Source organism: Protopterus annectens, chromosome 9.part0, assembly GCF_019279795.1.
Source record: "Protopterus annectens isolate FY-2018-M chromosome 9.part0, PAN1.0, whole genome shotgun sequence".
In the NCBI taxonomy this organism is placed as follows: domain Eukaryota; kingdom Metazoa; phylum Chordata; order Ceratodontiformes; family Protopteridae; genus Protopterus; species Protopterus annectens.
Genome location: NC_056743.1, coordinates 313825231 through 313840936, shown reverse-complemented (window position 1 = coordinate 313840936; position 15706 = coordinate 313825231). Strand labels below are relative to the sequence as shown.

At 42.5% G+C, this 15706-nt stretch overlaps 1 long non-coding RNA gene across 1 annotated transcript in view; it reads left to right on the top strand.

Annotated features, from left to right (window-relative positions):
• Positions 1-7608: 7608 nt before the first annotated feature.
• The window catches only part of LOC122811210, a 335417-nt gene continuing 327319 nt past the window's right edge, over positions 7609-15706 (top strand). Inside the window, exon 1 of the long non-coding RNA XR_006366224.1 lies at positions 7609-7717. This is a non-coding gene — a long non-coding RNA (uncharacterized LOC122811210). The remainder of the gene's footprint in view (positions 7718-15706) is intronic.

Here is a 15706-nt window from a genome sequence, read left to right as displayed (position 1 = left end):
AGACTGGTCCTTCTACATAAGATAGGGTTCTATAATCTAGGACTGGGTATAGAAATGCTTTATCATCAAAGATAATTTGTTAAGAAGATTCATAAAGTTAAGGGAGCTAACAGAACAGGAACTAAATGTTCTAGTGGTTTGAAAGAAATGGACAAAGAAAGGGAGAGAAAATTAAATTTAGCCTTTGATATATCATGTATATATATCATGATATATCATGCCCTTCTGAGCTGGGAATTTCTGGTTAAAGGCTTATAGTGCATGCATATCTGAACTGCTTCTTACTGAAGTTGGTGCGCCTTGTTTGCTGTGGCATAGACTGGATTCGGGCCTGCTGGATCTAGCTTTGTTTGTGTAACTTGAGCACTAATCCAGACATTCTCTAAAGTATTCAATTGTATTTATTACTGCTTGGTTGTAACTTGATTAAAGTGTAGCTATCATTCTAAGTCTTTTGGATTAAGCACTTGGGCTTCAGACCAGTTGTTTTACATTAGGAAGGTTTGTGGCAAGCACTGTGGTGGCAGGACAGGTAGCTTTCATCCTTCTAAGTTGGGAACTGCTGATTGAGAGCCCAGTGTCCAAGTGTATTAGTTCTGGTTTAAGCACTTGGGCTTCAGGCCAGTTATTTTACATTAAGAAGGTTCGTGGTCTGCACTCTTGTGGGAGAAGAGGCTGGACTCTGCCCTTCTGAGCTGGGAATTTCTGGTTAAAGGTTTATAGTGCCTGAATATTTGAATTGTATCTTACTGAAATTGGTACACCTTGTTTGCTGTAGCATAGACTAGATCCAGGCCTGCTGAATCTAGCTTTGTTTATATGCTTGTTGTTTGTTTGCTTGTTATTTCCCTGGAACGCTAATTCCACCTAATACGCGGCTTCTCACCGCGTCTGTGGATCACTAGTGATATCTGCATTGCTTACTGTACTTATTTCCTTGTTTCACTTGAAAGAAAGTTACTGTTTGTCGTTTTTGCATTTAGTTACTTGTAACACATTGCACTCAAGTTACCTGGCACTTGCTCACTAAAGCAATTATATAAGGCAGCACTAAAAATTAAAAGCACTACACCCTCACTCCCCACTGGCCCTTGTTTTCAATTATTAAGGAATTCCCAATATTATTCTAGCATGTCCAAAGGTCAGTTGTCAATCTCCTCTCCGGTCCAGCTGGTGAATCTGGGAATCTTGAGGCAATGTTATAACTGCCTCATGTACACAGACAACCATCTCCTCCTCCCACATAACACAAATACTTGCGAGAGATGCAGCTATTTAGCCAAACTGGAGGCTGAGCTCTCTCAACTCAGGACTGGCAAGACCAGACAGGAGGAGAAGGCAACTACACACACCACAAAACCAGCCTCACATAATGCTACCACACCACTGAATCAAACACATAAACACACAAAGACATACTCGGAGGCTCTGAGTAAAAATTTACCTAAACAGCAGAGGCCTCCAAAGCAGACACCCAAACAATTGCTACCTCAAGACACCCCACAAGCAACACATAAACCACAAAATCAGTGTGCAAAGCAGTCACAGCCCTTAAGGCCAAATACAACACCAAACATACTTGTCATAGGTGACTCCATAGTCAGACACACTGACGTCCCACTCACCAGGCTGAACAAGGAGAGGGTCACAGTAAGCCGCCTATCGGGCGCTAGAATCCGCCACATAACACAAGCACTCGGGTCACTCCACGGCAAGTACAAATATGACACAGTCATTGTCCATGCTGGTGTGAACGACCTGAGACGTACCTCCCTGGACTACATGAAAAGAGACATAGAGGAGCTCTCTGATTATGTAGCCCAGGCAGGTATGACCCTGACCCTGACCCTGAGCAGTATCCTTCCTTCACCAAGAATGATGCCACAATATAGAAACAAGATGATCAGCTTTAACAATTGGCTTAATGTCTGGTGTCATTCAAAGGGGATCCAGTGTCTGTCTGCATGGGATGACATGCTTGACAAGCCACGCTGCTTCACAAGGGACAGCTTGCACCTGTCACCCCTGGGATTCCGGATATTGGCTAAGGCTCTTGCCACCCCCATAGTGCCTTTTTTAGGCAAGGCTCAAATTCTAAGCCTACCACCCTAGAAAACAAAAATGGGAAGAAACTGAGGGTAATGCTTCTCAATGCCAGAAGTCTAAATCTCAAAATGCATGCACTCGAGGCCCTTCTCAGTATGGAGAACATCGATGTCTGTGCTGTAACTGAAACCTGGTTCAAGGCTCCTGAGAGCACCCCGGCACTATTAGGTTTTACCTCATATCATGCGTTCCGGCCCCAAAACCCAGACCACACCACAAAAGGAGGGGGTGCATCCATATTTATAAAGGATACCCACACCTCCAGGTTGGTGGCAACGCACAAAGCTTCGGAAACCATCCAGGTGCAACTAACCATAGGCAAAACTGCTCTACAAATTGTAGCATGCTACAGGCCACCCTCTCAAACTCAGGAACCCCACACAGCCTTCCTGAAGACACTGGAGGGTATAAATGTATCTCCAAACACCATCATATTGGGTGACTTCAACTACCCGAATATAGACTGGGAACATTACTCAAGCCCTAACTTTCTAGCCCAACGGTTCCTGGAGTTCATAAATTCAAATGCCATGGAACAGCTAGTCACTGTTCCCACGAGAGGAGAAAATATACTAGATCTCATTATGACAAACATGGGGACAAAATGCTCCACACCAGAAGTATATCCCTCATTGGTGAGATCTGATCATAAACTAATCTCACTGGAAATCCACATCCCGCCCCCACCCCAAACAAAAAAGACCACAGTGAAGAACTTCTCTAAAGCAAACTTCACACTACTCAAGACTGGTGTGGTATCCTTCAAGGCCCCTGAGCCAGTGGAAACCACAACCCAAGCTGCAGAAGCCCTTACAAATGTCAGAGCACTCATAAAATCAACTAAGGCCAATTTTGAGAGAAAAATTGCCATGGATTCAAAGGACAATCATAAGGCCTTTTTCAGCTATGTTAGGAACCTGGGTGGAAACTCCCAGATATGCTCAGAATTAGTCCAAAATGATACAAAAATCACTGAACCCACAGACATTGCCAACATACTGGCAGACAGGTTCAGTACAAACTTCACCCCCATCTTCCCCCCTAAAATAGAGATAACTATCCCAGCGGAGTGTAGCCTCCCAGACATTTCAAATGCGCAGGTGAAAGCTGCTCTCTCTAAAGCTAAAAACACAGCATCAATGGGACCGGATGGTGTCCCCGGCTGTGTGCTACACGAGCTAAATGAGGAATTAAACCCACACATAAGGCAGCTGTTTAATCTCAGCCTTACCACAGGATACGTGCCCAAGGAGTGGCGTACGGCAACTGTGGTCCCACTCCACAAAGGCGGTGCCTCTACGGACCCTGGTAATTACCGCCCCATAAGCTTAACAAGTCTAGTCTGCAAAGCTATGGAGTGGATCATGATGGAGCTCATAAACAAAGATATAGGGGACTTGCAGACATTGGACCCGACCCAGTTTGGCTTCGTCAAGGGCAGATCATGCCTTTTGAACTTGGTTGACTTCTTCGAAACAGTCACCAAGGCCATTGATGAGGGAAAGGCAGTCCATACAGCCTACCTTGACCTTGCAAAGGCTTTCGACACAATACCCCACTCAGGTATTGTAGAAAAACTTACCAGCTTAAATGTAAACCCATATGTCACAAGATGGGTTGCAAACTGGCTTAATGACAGAACCCACAGGGTTAGAGTTGCTGGCGCTATGTCAGACTCCAAGCCAGTCACAAGTGGTGTCCCACAGGGCTCGGTCCTTGGCCCCCTATTGTTCGGCATCTACTTCTCAGAAGTACAGGCCAACATGGGAGGACTTTGGCTGACAAAGTTTGCAGACGACTGCAAACTGGGTGCCATAGTGGAAAGTGCATCGGACACGGATATCCTTCAGAAGGGGCTCACGGAAACAGATAGCTGTTGCCAGAGCCATGGCCTGAAGTTAAACGCCAAAAAATGTATAGTCATACCCTTCGGGAAAAACAAGGTAACCCCAAGCTACCATATAGGTGGCAATCCACTAAGCACAGAAGAGGTTATCAGGGACCTGGGGACCCAGGTTGACAGTGGCCTTTCTTTTGACACTCACGTTGCTAAAGTGGTTAGAAAGACCTTCTACATTGCCCACCTGATCATAAAGGGATTCACATCCAGATCTAGTGAGGTCATTGTTCCCCTGTACTCTTCATTTATCAGACCAATGATTGAGTACAATGCCCCATTCGGGATGTATCTCACCCATCTGCAGCAATTGGAGAGACCCCAAAAGTTCCTCACCAAAAGGATTAAGGGACTCCAAAATCTGTCATATGCTGCCAGATTGAAGAAACTCCAGCTCTATTCAGTCGCATACCGTCTGCTTAGAGGTGACATGTGCCTGACATACAAGGCCATGTCCAACCCGGAATTAATGGACATGCTCCATCTCAAAAAATCCAAATCCACCAAAACCACTAGAGAAAGCGACTTAAACCTTAGCACGGATATAAATAGGATGTGCTGGAGGGATAGATTTATCACTCATAGGCTCCCTATGCTGTGGAATAAAATCCCGGTCCATGTGAGGCAGAGCACCTCGCTGGCTCTGTTCAAGAGAAATCTTGACCTGTGGATGGAAGATCGTATGTTTACCCCGGGAATCATCTCTGTGTCACTGCTGGACAGAGGCACAACAAACTAATGGGCACAGTATTTTTTCATATAAGGGGTGGCGTAAGCCACAAAACTTTGGGCTAGGCTTATAAATGCCTTAGGGCAGATAGCCTAGTATAAACCTATGAACCTATGAACCTATGTAACAACTGAAACTAAGTGGTTCTGACTTGATCTGGAAGGGTATCAGTCATGTTTATGGTAACAGTGGATTTCTCCACACTTCTCAACTGTTAAGAATTTTGCAGAAGGTCCAGATTTTTGCTTCATATTTTTGGTGTGTTTCTTGTAAAATCTGTGGATTATAGACAAATGACTGAGGATCACAGTCACTAAATAATGGCAGGCATTTGAATTTCAGACTCCATTTTCTTTACAAAATATCCACTAATGCAAAATCTGTTGTTCCAACAACTTTATAAGTTTGTGACAGCAGATGTATGGCTCTCTCTAGTGTATGAAAGTTATTTTTTTATTATCTAATGTTTGTAACTGATTAGTATTATGACAGGATGCAACGGTTATATAATACAAGGACCTTAATCAGTTTGAAACAGAAAATCATCTTTGCTCAAAGCATGTCTATTCAAAGGGATGAGAACATTGGGCATAAAATATGCAGCTTTTAGAGAAATTGTAGCTTTGGAATAATCAGGGTGAAACTTGAAGGATAAGGATTTCTGCAGATAGATTTCCAAATAGTTTGTTTCAAATAATGTATGTGTCTTAAGGCTAAGCATGAAGGTTCATTGCCTAATGAAAAGTGGATGAATTAACTGAGTATTAATTCCAAGTAGCACTAATGCTAATGTTGTTCTGTGTTCATTTGTAGCTCTTTGTTTTTGAACCATGTGAGTGTTGTCCTAAAGTCCTGTCTCATTTCATTAATAGTATAAAATAGATAAGGATGAGCAAGATTTAGGAAATGATATACAAACGCACAATAGATATTCAAGAAGACACAAAGGATTGTGGGACATTGGCAGTGTGTGGAATTAGGGAAGAAAGACCAGATAAGATGCTTATTTAAAAGGCTCACTAAGATCTCAAGGGTTCATTAAGTACTTTCTATAAACATTTTTAGGAACTTTGTATACTTACACAGGTCAAACTATATTAGTAACTGTCTAAACTAATACTTCTAATTGTGCATAACTTGCTCAGATATAGGAAGAGGCATTTAAAAGTTTCTATGATCGGCGACTGGGTAACAGCTGAAAATGATACAATGGATATGCTAAGTGTTTCTTAAGGCAGCTTGGGACAGATATGTACATTTTAATGCAAGATGAACTGAGGGCTGGACAACGAATCAGGTACAAATCTCGGCAGAATCAGGTACAATTAAATATTAGTACTATTAGGTTAAGACGTTGACAAAATAACAATGTGAATTAATAAAAGCTTTCTGAAATAAAAGAATTCTATAACTGTAATAAAAGCTTTCTGAAATAAAAGAATTCTATAACTGTAATTACTGTCATTATTTAAGTATAATTCACACATTCTGGTATTATAGACACGCTCACCAGCCTAAACATAAACCCCTACATCACAAGATGGTTTGCCAACTGGCTCACGGACAGAACCCACATGGTGAGAGTTGCGGGAGCTAGGTCCGACTCTAAACCGGTTACAAGTGGCGTTCCCCAAGGCTCAGTCCTAGGACCCCTCCTGTTCAGCATATACTTCTCAGAGGTACAGGCAAGCACAGGAGGACTATGGCTGACCAAGTTCGCAGACGAGTGCAAACTAGGGGCTATAATTGACTCTCCGGCTGACACAGACATCCTCCAAAAGGGTCTCACTGAGACGGATACCTGGTGTCAAAATCATGGCCTCAAGCTAAATGCCAAAAAGTGCAGTCATCCCCTTTGGAAAAAACAAAGTACCCACAAACTACCACATAGGTGGTAGTCCCCTAAATACGGAAGATGTAATAAGGGATCTTGGGACCCAAGTAGATAGTAATCTCATCTTTGATAATCACATTGCCAAAGTGGTTAGAAAATCCTTCTACATGGCCCATCTAATCACAAAAGGGTATATGCATCCAGATCAAAAGAGGTCATTGTGCCCCTGTACTCATCACACCCATCTTAGAGTACAACGCCCCATTTGGGATGTACCTTACAAGACACCTGCAACAGCTGGAAAGACCACAGAAGCACCTCACCAAGAGGATCAATGGCCTCAAACAGATGTCCTATGCAGCTCGACTGAAGAAACTCCAGTTGTACTCAATTGCATACCGCCTACTCAGAGGTGATCTCTGCCTGACATACAAGGCCATGTCCAACCCAGAATTGATGGACATGCTCCACCTAAAGAAAACTTTATCCCCTCGAGCCACACGCTCTAGGGATCTAAACCTCACCACAACGGACGTGCAGGAGGGGTAGATTCCTGTCCCAGAGACTTCCCATGCTTTGGAACAAGATCCCAGTCTGCATTAGGCAGAGCTCCTCGCTAACATTCTTCAAAAGAAACCTTGACGAGTGGCTGGGAAACAGAAAGTTTGGCGATCACTTCAGTGGCTCTGCTGGACAGATGCACAGGGAACTAATCTAAGGGGGCGTTCTGACTAGGCGGGCTTATAAATGCCTTCGGGCAGATAGCCTGGTGCCCACCTATGAACCTATTAGCCTAGTACCCACCTATTTGCTCCCAAAACCACTACTTTTAGGAGCTTAAGAGGGGCACAGCTAACATTTAAGTAAAAATCAAAAAGGTGAGAAGCATTGGTTGGATAGATAATTCTAGACAACGAGAACAAAACTGAATGTTCGTCTAAACTGTGAACGTAACTGGATGGCAACGCCTATTATCAAGCGAATGGCTTCGTATATGTACCCCACCGAATAAGACACTGTCGCCTGGGACAGGAAGTGCGTAGCCCTGGGTTTATGGGCCGGGCGAGAGGTTTGCGATCTGGCTGCTGGAGACGTGGCTAAGTTACACTATTTTGTGGAGTGTGAGCTGCTTCGCGGAGGGGAGTAGGAGGTAAGGAACATGCAGGTATTATTCCTGTTTAGAAAGTAGCAAGATTGTTAGTACATTTATTCAGAAGTATTATTGTCCTGCGAACTCCAAATTGGGGGGGAATTCTGCAGAAGCAGTGGAATTTGTCAGTACAGTAATTTTGTGAGGTATGCTTTCAAGGGCAGCTAGCCCAGTACTTGCCTATGACCCTATTGAACAAAATTCTGGTAACGGTGCAGGCTGTTCGGATAGTATGATATACTTTATGTGGACGGACTTGTGTAGTAACACAGATACACAATCGATTGTACTGGGGCCGAGTTTGATTTGATGCTAGTTTTGGTTGCTTTTGATTTTTTAGCCGCGATCTGTAGTTTTTAAGGGATAGTGTGATGGTATCAGTGTGACAGTTTTGATCCTAGTCGCGAGTCATTCTCTTCCAGATTTACGTATGCTGTTTGGTAATTCATATCTTATATTGTTCCCTCAAGGGACATTATTTAGAATAACGTTGCAGGCATATAGTGGAGTGTAAGTTTGTTTGCAGTATTGTAATATTTATTGCGACATCAGGGCGATTTTTCTGTTCGTTGAAGTCCGAGATGACAAGACTATTTCAGTTTGCAGGACTTTAGAATGAGGTCCTGTAAAGTCAATAAGTACGGGACTGGAGGACTTCTGTGTGTCGGGGGTGAGCGTGGGCAGTTCTACTGAATCTATAAAATGTGGCCATTTTTTAACACTTCTTTTCAGTAAGGTAGTTTAATTTATGGATATTGAGAGAATAACAGAGTTAAAATAAAGCAATATGAAATAAGGTGGAAGTTACTGAGGTGTGGAAAGCATAACACAAGAATACAATGCGGGAAACAGACTTTTAGACGCAGTCTGGACAAATCACTGTTGATTTGTCTCCAGGGAACTACATTTCCCATGGAAGCCCTAGACCCCCCCTCTCCCCTGCAAGACCGATCCTTCGAGTAAGACGCATACCCCTCAACTGTACATATTTTCGCAGAATATCTAGATTTTCCTCTTATGTACTTGGCTTGTTCCTCATAAAAATTTGGTTTTCTGGCAAATCACTGAGGATTGAAGTCAGAAATCGATGACAAACATTTGCCTTTCATATTTCAAACCCTACAGAAAATGCATGCTAATGTAAAACCTGTTATTCTATCGACTGTTTAAGTTTGTAGGAGCAGTAATTAAAAAAAATCCCTATTTTTGGGGCCTTTGTCTCTGCCACTGTTTATGGATTTAAGTCGTCCAGACTTCTTGTTCTAAGTGGTTGAGTTATGATAGGCGTTTTTTTTTTTCGTTATGTTAAAGATATTTTACACCCTGGCATTGTACACCACAGTGTAACCAGAAGCAGCCGGCAACACTAAGTACTGTAATTCTAACGTGTATATTGTCTTCATGTAACCGTCATAGTACTGTCAGCTCTGTGTCACGTCGACCAGTTGACACCAGACCCCACAGCTGCAAACTTGTTTTCAAGTCTGATATAGTAGCGCATAGGTACGGCCAACTCTATACTAGTTAGAGCTGACTACTCTTTATATGTCAGTGTGATATATTTATTTGATGTCCAAATTATTTTTCCACTCTTCGTAGCCAACGTGATTGTCTGTTTTCCTTTCTATAGTCCGCACAACAGGTTTGCTTGGCAGAGCTGTGTATAGCAGACGTTATTAAAAGGCTGCCGTCAGGTTATCTCATGACCTCTCTTGACATATGAGTGACACCATCACGGTCGGTATGTGAGGTTAAAGGGGACCACACAGGGTGTCTTCTATGAGTAGTAGGCGGCCAGCATTTGTAAGATTTCATATGACAAGCACATAACTGCTTCTAAACTTTAGAGTCTGCTGAAATGTGATAATAGCCCTTGGCAATGCCGTATGTACTGAGCAAGATCGTGGATGATGTGTCATTTATCTGTACCTCAAGTCAACAGATTGTGGCAGAATGTCCAGATTTTTGCCCTGTGCCTTAACTGTGGTTTTCTAGTAAATCATCAAGGCTTGAATTCAGTAAATAATTTACAGACCTTTGAGTTTGACTTCGTATCCTTCAAAAATGCACAATGACACACAACCTTGTATTATAGCAACTTTATAAGTGTATAAGAGAAATGTTTAACGTGTGTTCTGTTTTGGGCCTTTGTCTCACCATTGCTTAAATTTGTCTAGATTTCCTGGGCTAAGAGGTTCTGCATCTGTACCTCTTCAAACTCCACTCACCAAACCTAGTCATTCTTTCTCCAAGTGGCTACCTGGTTAAAGTCTAGCTTGAACATGACTTATGTGTATATGTATATGTTATGCATAATAGCATTTGTGCATAACAAGTTATAGCACAGTAGCTTGTGTAAATCACAGATCATTTTATTGAAGCTTGTCTTGTTTTTGTTTATATTGTTATACTATTTGTTACGGTTGCAGTTATTTTATAGCTGTAATTACTTTAAATAAACTGTGTGATATTTCAGTGCTGCTGAGTGTGTGGAGCAGTTTTCCTACGTTGTTCTTTATAAAAGGGACATCTGGCTCAGGTGTAGCTTGCAACCGTTTAGGGACAAATCCAGAAATAATCAGGGACACTTTTGAAATATTAGTGCTGTTAACTTGTGACATTGGCAAAGTAGGACATGAATTATCATACATTTTTGTTAACTTGTGACATTGACAAAGTAGGACATGAATTTTCATACATTTTTTAAAGTGAAAGAAGTTTATAACTGTATTTATTGTCATTATTAAGTGTAATCCATTACCTTTTCTTCAAAAGTCACGGAGTCAAAGTCATAGATGTTCCTGAAAATCAACTATAGTTGGGAGGTATGCGTTGAGGCAAAATATCTGGTTAATAAACTGTGATAAATAAATAGCTGCAGAGATATAGTGGGTTCTCATTTTCTTATAGTCTGTAGAGCATGTTAATTATTGTAGATGTGATTAGCCAACAGATTTGTTATATTGCTTCCTAACAATATACTTTATCAGTAACAATCTGCTGTGAGATGTGCATTGCACGTGATTGTCACAAAAGTGGCACGATCGTCTAGTAGTTATCATCAGTTGATTTGTCAGCATAGCCATAAATCATGGAAGTTGTTTAACTCCTTATTAACTCTTCCATAGTCCAGTTAACCATCTGGTACATGGAAGCAGACAAACAAAACTGCTCCTCAAGTGAGCACTTTCCCTGTGTGCTGTGAAATGGAATGCACGTATGTATATATAATGGATATGTATGTATGTTTTCATGGCTATGGTATACGTACAAATGTAAGTGTGTAATGTTTCTTTTGTGTGCACAGTAAATGCAATAAATATATAGGAAAACTGAATATTGTTGAATCCCCCTTTGGTTGAAAGGGGTTTGAAATCTTACAATTTTCATAGTTGGGAAGTATGCCTTTTACCTGAAATTGGAGTTGGCATGTATAATTACCAGGGGGCTTACCCCTCTTCAAAAAAAGATGTTTTATTTATTTATTTTTTTAACTTTGATGTTTTTCATTCACCAAAGATTGCTGCTCGGTGTTTGCGTAGTAACATGTTTACATTTTGAACATCATTATTTGGATTATACCACCACAAATGACAGGAAAGTTGATGAATAACCATCAAATTTGTAAAACCGTTAAAGCAGCAGTAAATTTCACACAGACATCAAGCAACAATAAATCTGTCTAGCTCCTCGGCTGTTGCACCTTCACAGACCTTTACGAATTGGAGTTTTGTTAAAATTAATCTTTTGTATCTGGAGTACTAGCAGTTACTGTTTGTGGTTATTCAACATCATTATTTGGATGTTTCAATGAAATTCAGTCACATATAAAAATATATAGTTGTAACAGTAGGTGCTTTTGACTGAACATGCTTTTAACTAGAAAGCAATCTCCTCAAAAAATTCTACACAGCATGTGTACCATAAAAAGCTTTATTGAAGGGAAGTAAGCCCCTCTGCACCCTCCTTAATTATATTTTCTAATTGCACTGGTGCACACCCTTGGAAAAAATAACTCATTACATACACACAGTGAAATCAGGACTGGTGTACAGACCCTATTATCTACAATTCTGTGGGTACAACATGACCTAGGTTCATAGGTTGGTACTAGGCTATCGGCCCTAGGGCCTATGCAAGCCTAGCCATAACAATTCCCTGGATATTTCTTCCCACAATGTTTACTTCTCTGGGCCCCTGTCTAGCAGGGCGACTGACATGATCCCCGGGGTGAATTTCCTATCTCCCATCCAATCATCAGGGTTCCTTTTGAAGAGGGCCAATGAGGCGCTCTGCTTGACATGTATGGGCAGTCTATTCCAGAGTATGGGAAGTCTCTGGGTCAGGAACCTGTCCCTCCAGCATGTTTTGTTCATTGTAATGACAAGGTTTAGATCCCTGGAGAGTGTGGCTCTGAGGGATTGGGATTTCTTTAAGTGGAGCATGTCCAACAGCTCAGGGTTTGACATGGCCTTATATGTTAAGCAGAGATCGCCTCTGAGTAGACAATATGCCACAGAGTATAGATGGAGTTTTTTTAGATTGTCAGCATATGGCATCTGCTTTAGGCCTGTGATTCTTTTAGTGAGGTATTTCTGAGGCCTTTCCAGCTGTTGCAGATGTCTTGTGAGATGCATACCAAACTGGGCATTATACTCTATAATGGGTCTAATGAGGGATGAGTATAGTGGGACAAAGACCTCCTTTTTTCTGGATGAAAAGCCCTTAGTGATGAGGTGTGCCACATAGAAGGATTTCCTGACTATTGTGGCAATGTGGTTATCGAAAGTGAGACCACTGTCCACCTGTGTCCCTAAGTAGTCTCTCATCACATTTTCGATGTTTAGCATCCTGCCACGTATGTGGTAATTCATGGGTACATGTTTTTTTTCCAAAGGGGATAACTGTACATTTCTTGGCATTAAGCTTGAGACCATGGCTCTGGCACCAGGCATCCATTTCTGTAAGGCCTTTTTGTAGAATATCTGCATAATTTGGGGATTCAATAATGGCTCCCAGTTTGCAGTCATCTGTAAACTTTGTTAGCCAGAGTTCCTTAGTGTTGGCCTGTACCTCAGAGAAGTAGATGCCAAACAAGAGTGGTCCCAGGACTGAACCCTGAGGTACTCCACTTGTCACTTGTCTGGAGCTGGATTTGGAGTCAGCTACTTTTACAGTCTGGGTTCTGTCAGTAAGCCAGTTGGCAACCAATCGAGTGACGTAGGGATTTATGCCCAGCTTAATAAGTTTATCTATGATTCCAGAGTGGGGGATGGTGTCGAAGGCCTTGACGAGGTCCAGATAGGCTGTGTGGACCACCTTACCCTCGTCCACAGCTCTGGTGACTGATTCGAAAACGTCAATCAGATTCAGGAGACAAGATCGGACCTTCACAAACCCAAACTGGGTGGGGTCCAGTGTTTGAAGGTTGCCAATGTCTTTGTTTATAAGTTCCATGATAATGTGTTCCATGCCCTTGAGGCTATGATTAAACATAACACTTATTTGAGATGCCAGTTCATTTTGTAGTTCATGTAGTACACAGCCTGGGATGTCATCTGGTCCCATGGATGCTGTATTCTTAGCTTTGGAGAGTGCGGTTTCTACCTGTGTGGCCGTGATTATCGGAATTTGGCAATCTTTTGGTATTGAGATGGGCCCTTTAGGGGGTGATGGGGGGTGAAGTTGGCACTAAATCGATCTGCCAGGATACTGGCAATATCCTTGGGATCAGTATATTTAATGCCATTCTGTTGTAGCTCAGAGCAGATCTGAGCATTGCCAATTAGATTCTTGACATAACTATAGAATGCCTTGTGGTTGTCTTTGGAATCTTTGGCAATTTTATTTTCGTAACTAGCTTTTGAGGATTTTATGAGGGATCTCAGCTTCTTACTGAGGCTGGTGAGGGAGATTTTTGCATCCTGAGATTTTCCTCTTTTCTGCAACAGTTTCTTCCTTCTGTTGTATAGTTTGTTTGTAGCAGGGGACCACCAGATTGGCTTCCTTTTTTGGAGAAGAGCATCTTGGTTCTATTTGGGATGGCACGATTCATGCACGAGTGGATGTGCTCGTACAGTGCCTTGGTGTAGGACTCTGCAGTCGAACTTCCAGATCCCGTCTGTGTGGGTGTTGTGAAGTTTGTCACTTCTGACTTCAGTAGCATGAAGTTGGCTTTGGAGAAGTTTAAGGAAGTTTCCTTACTGGGGAGGGTGGGGGTGGGATGTGGATGTCAAATGTGCTTTGCTTATGGTCAGACCTGACCAATGAGGGGGTGACCAGGTCTAGGATATTGGCTCCCCTGGTGGGACAATGGATTAGTTGATCCAGGGCGTTGGAATTTATGAATTCCAAGAACCGTTGGGAAAAGGAGTTGGTACCCGAGTAGTTTTCCCAGTTAATGGCAGGGTAGTTGAAATCACCCAGTATTAGGGTGTTTGGTTGTATCTTAATATTTTCCAGTATGTTTAGAAAGGTGTAGTGAGAATCTTGGGGCATGGTGGGGGATCTGTAGCAAGCTACACTTTGGATTGTAGTCTTACCTAGTGTTAGTTGCACCTGGCGAATTTCAGATGCATTGTGTTGGGCATCTAGCCTGGAGGTGTGAATATCCTTGGTGAATATGGACACTCCACCTTTAGTGTTTCGGTCTTGGTTTTGTGGCCGAAAAGTGTGATAAGAATTGTAGCCTGATATTGCAGGGGTGCTCTCTGGAGCCTTGAACCAGGTCTCAGTTACTGCACAGATATCGGTGTTCTCCATTTTTAGGAGTGCCTCGAGAGAGTGCATTTTGAGGTTTAGACTTTTAGCATTGAGTAGCATTACCTTCAGATTTTGCATGCTTGTATCTGTAACGGTGGTGGTTTTATCCTTTGAACCTTGCCTAAAAAAGGCACTATAGGGGTGGCAAGCACTTTAGCCAGTAACCTGAATCCCAGGGGTGACAGGTGCAGACTATCTCTGGCAAAGCATCGTGGTTTGTCGATCATGTCTTCCCAGGCAGACAAATACTGGATCCCCTTTAAATGACACCAGAAGCTTAGCCAGTTGTGGAAGTCAATCATTTTGTCCTTATACTGTGGTATCATTCTGGGCGAAGGCAGGATGCTACTCAGGGCTAGGGTCATACCTGCCTGGGTCACATGATCCAAGAGCTCTTCCATGTCTCTCTTCATGTAGTCCAGGGAGGTACGTCTCAAGTCATTCACTCCAGCATGGACAATGACAGAATCGTATTTGTGCTTGTTGTGGAGTGACTTGAGTGCATGTGTTATGTGGCGGATCCTGGCACCTGACAGACAGCTGACTGTAATTTTCTCCTTGTTCAGCTTGGTGAGTGGGACATCAGTGTGCCTGACTATAGAGTCACCTATGACTAAAGTGTTGGGTACATTGTCTTGCCTTAGAGGCTGTTGTGGGGTGGCACACTGGTGTTGTGAGCTATGTGTCACTTTCGTTTTGACTGGTGTTTGTTTGCGTTTTGGCTTCGGAGGTCCTTGTTGCTTGGGCAGGTTAATGTTAAGGGCTTCTGCGTACGTGGGTTTAGTGTTGCTATGTGTGGGTTTTGAAGGGCTATGAGTTGCTTGAGGTGTAATGCAGATGTTAACCTTCTCCTCTTGACTGTCTAGCACAATCTTGGCTGGAGAGAGCTTAGCTTTCAGTTTGGCTATGTAAGTGCATCTCTCACAGGTTGTAGTGTTGTGTGGTAGGAGGAGAGGATTGTCTGTGTACATGAGGCAGTTGCCGCACTGCCCCAGTATGCCCAGATTCACCAGGTGGACAGGAGAAATCACCAGAAGCTGACCCTTGGACATGCCTGTTAGGTGCTTTTTTGTAAAGTTTAAGAGCTGTTTTCTCTTACCTTTGCAAGGTACTCTGCAATTATAGGCTGTTTAGTGCCTATAATTAATTTCTCCTTATTGACAAGGAGAGCTGAGTGCTTGAATCAGTTACAGGCTTCCTAGTGCATTCCAGCAGGTTCTAGAGCAA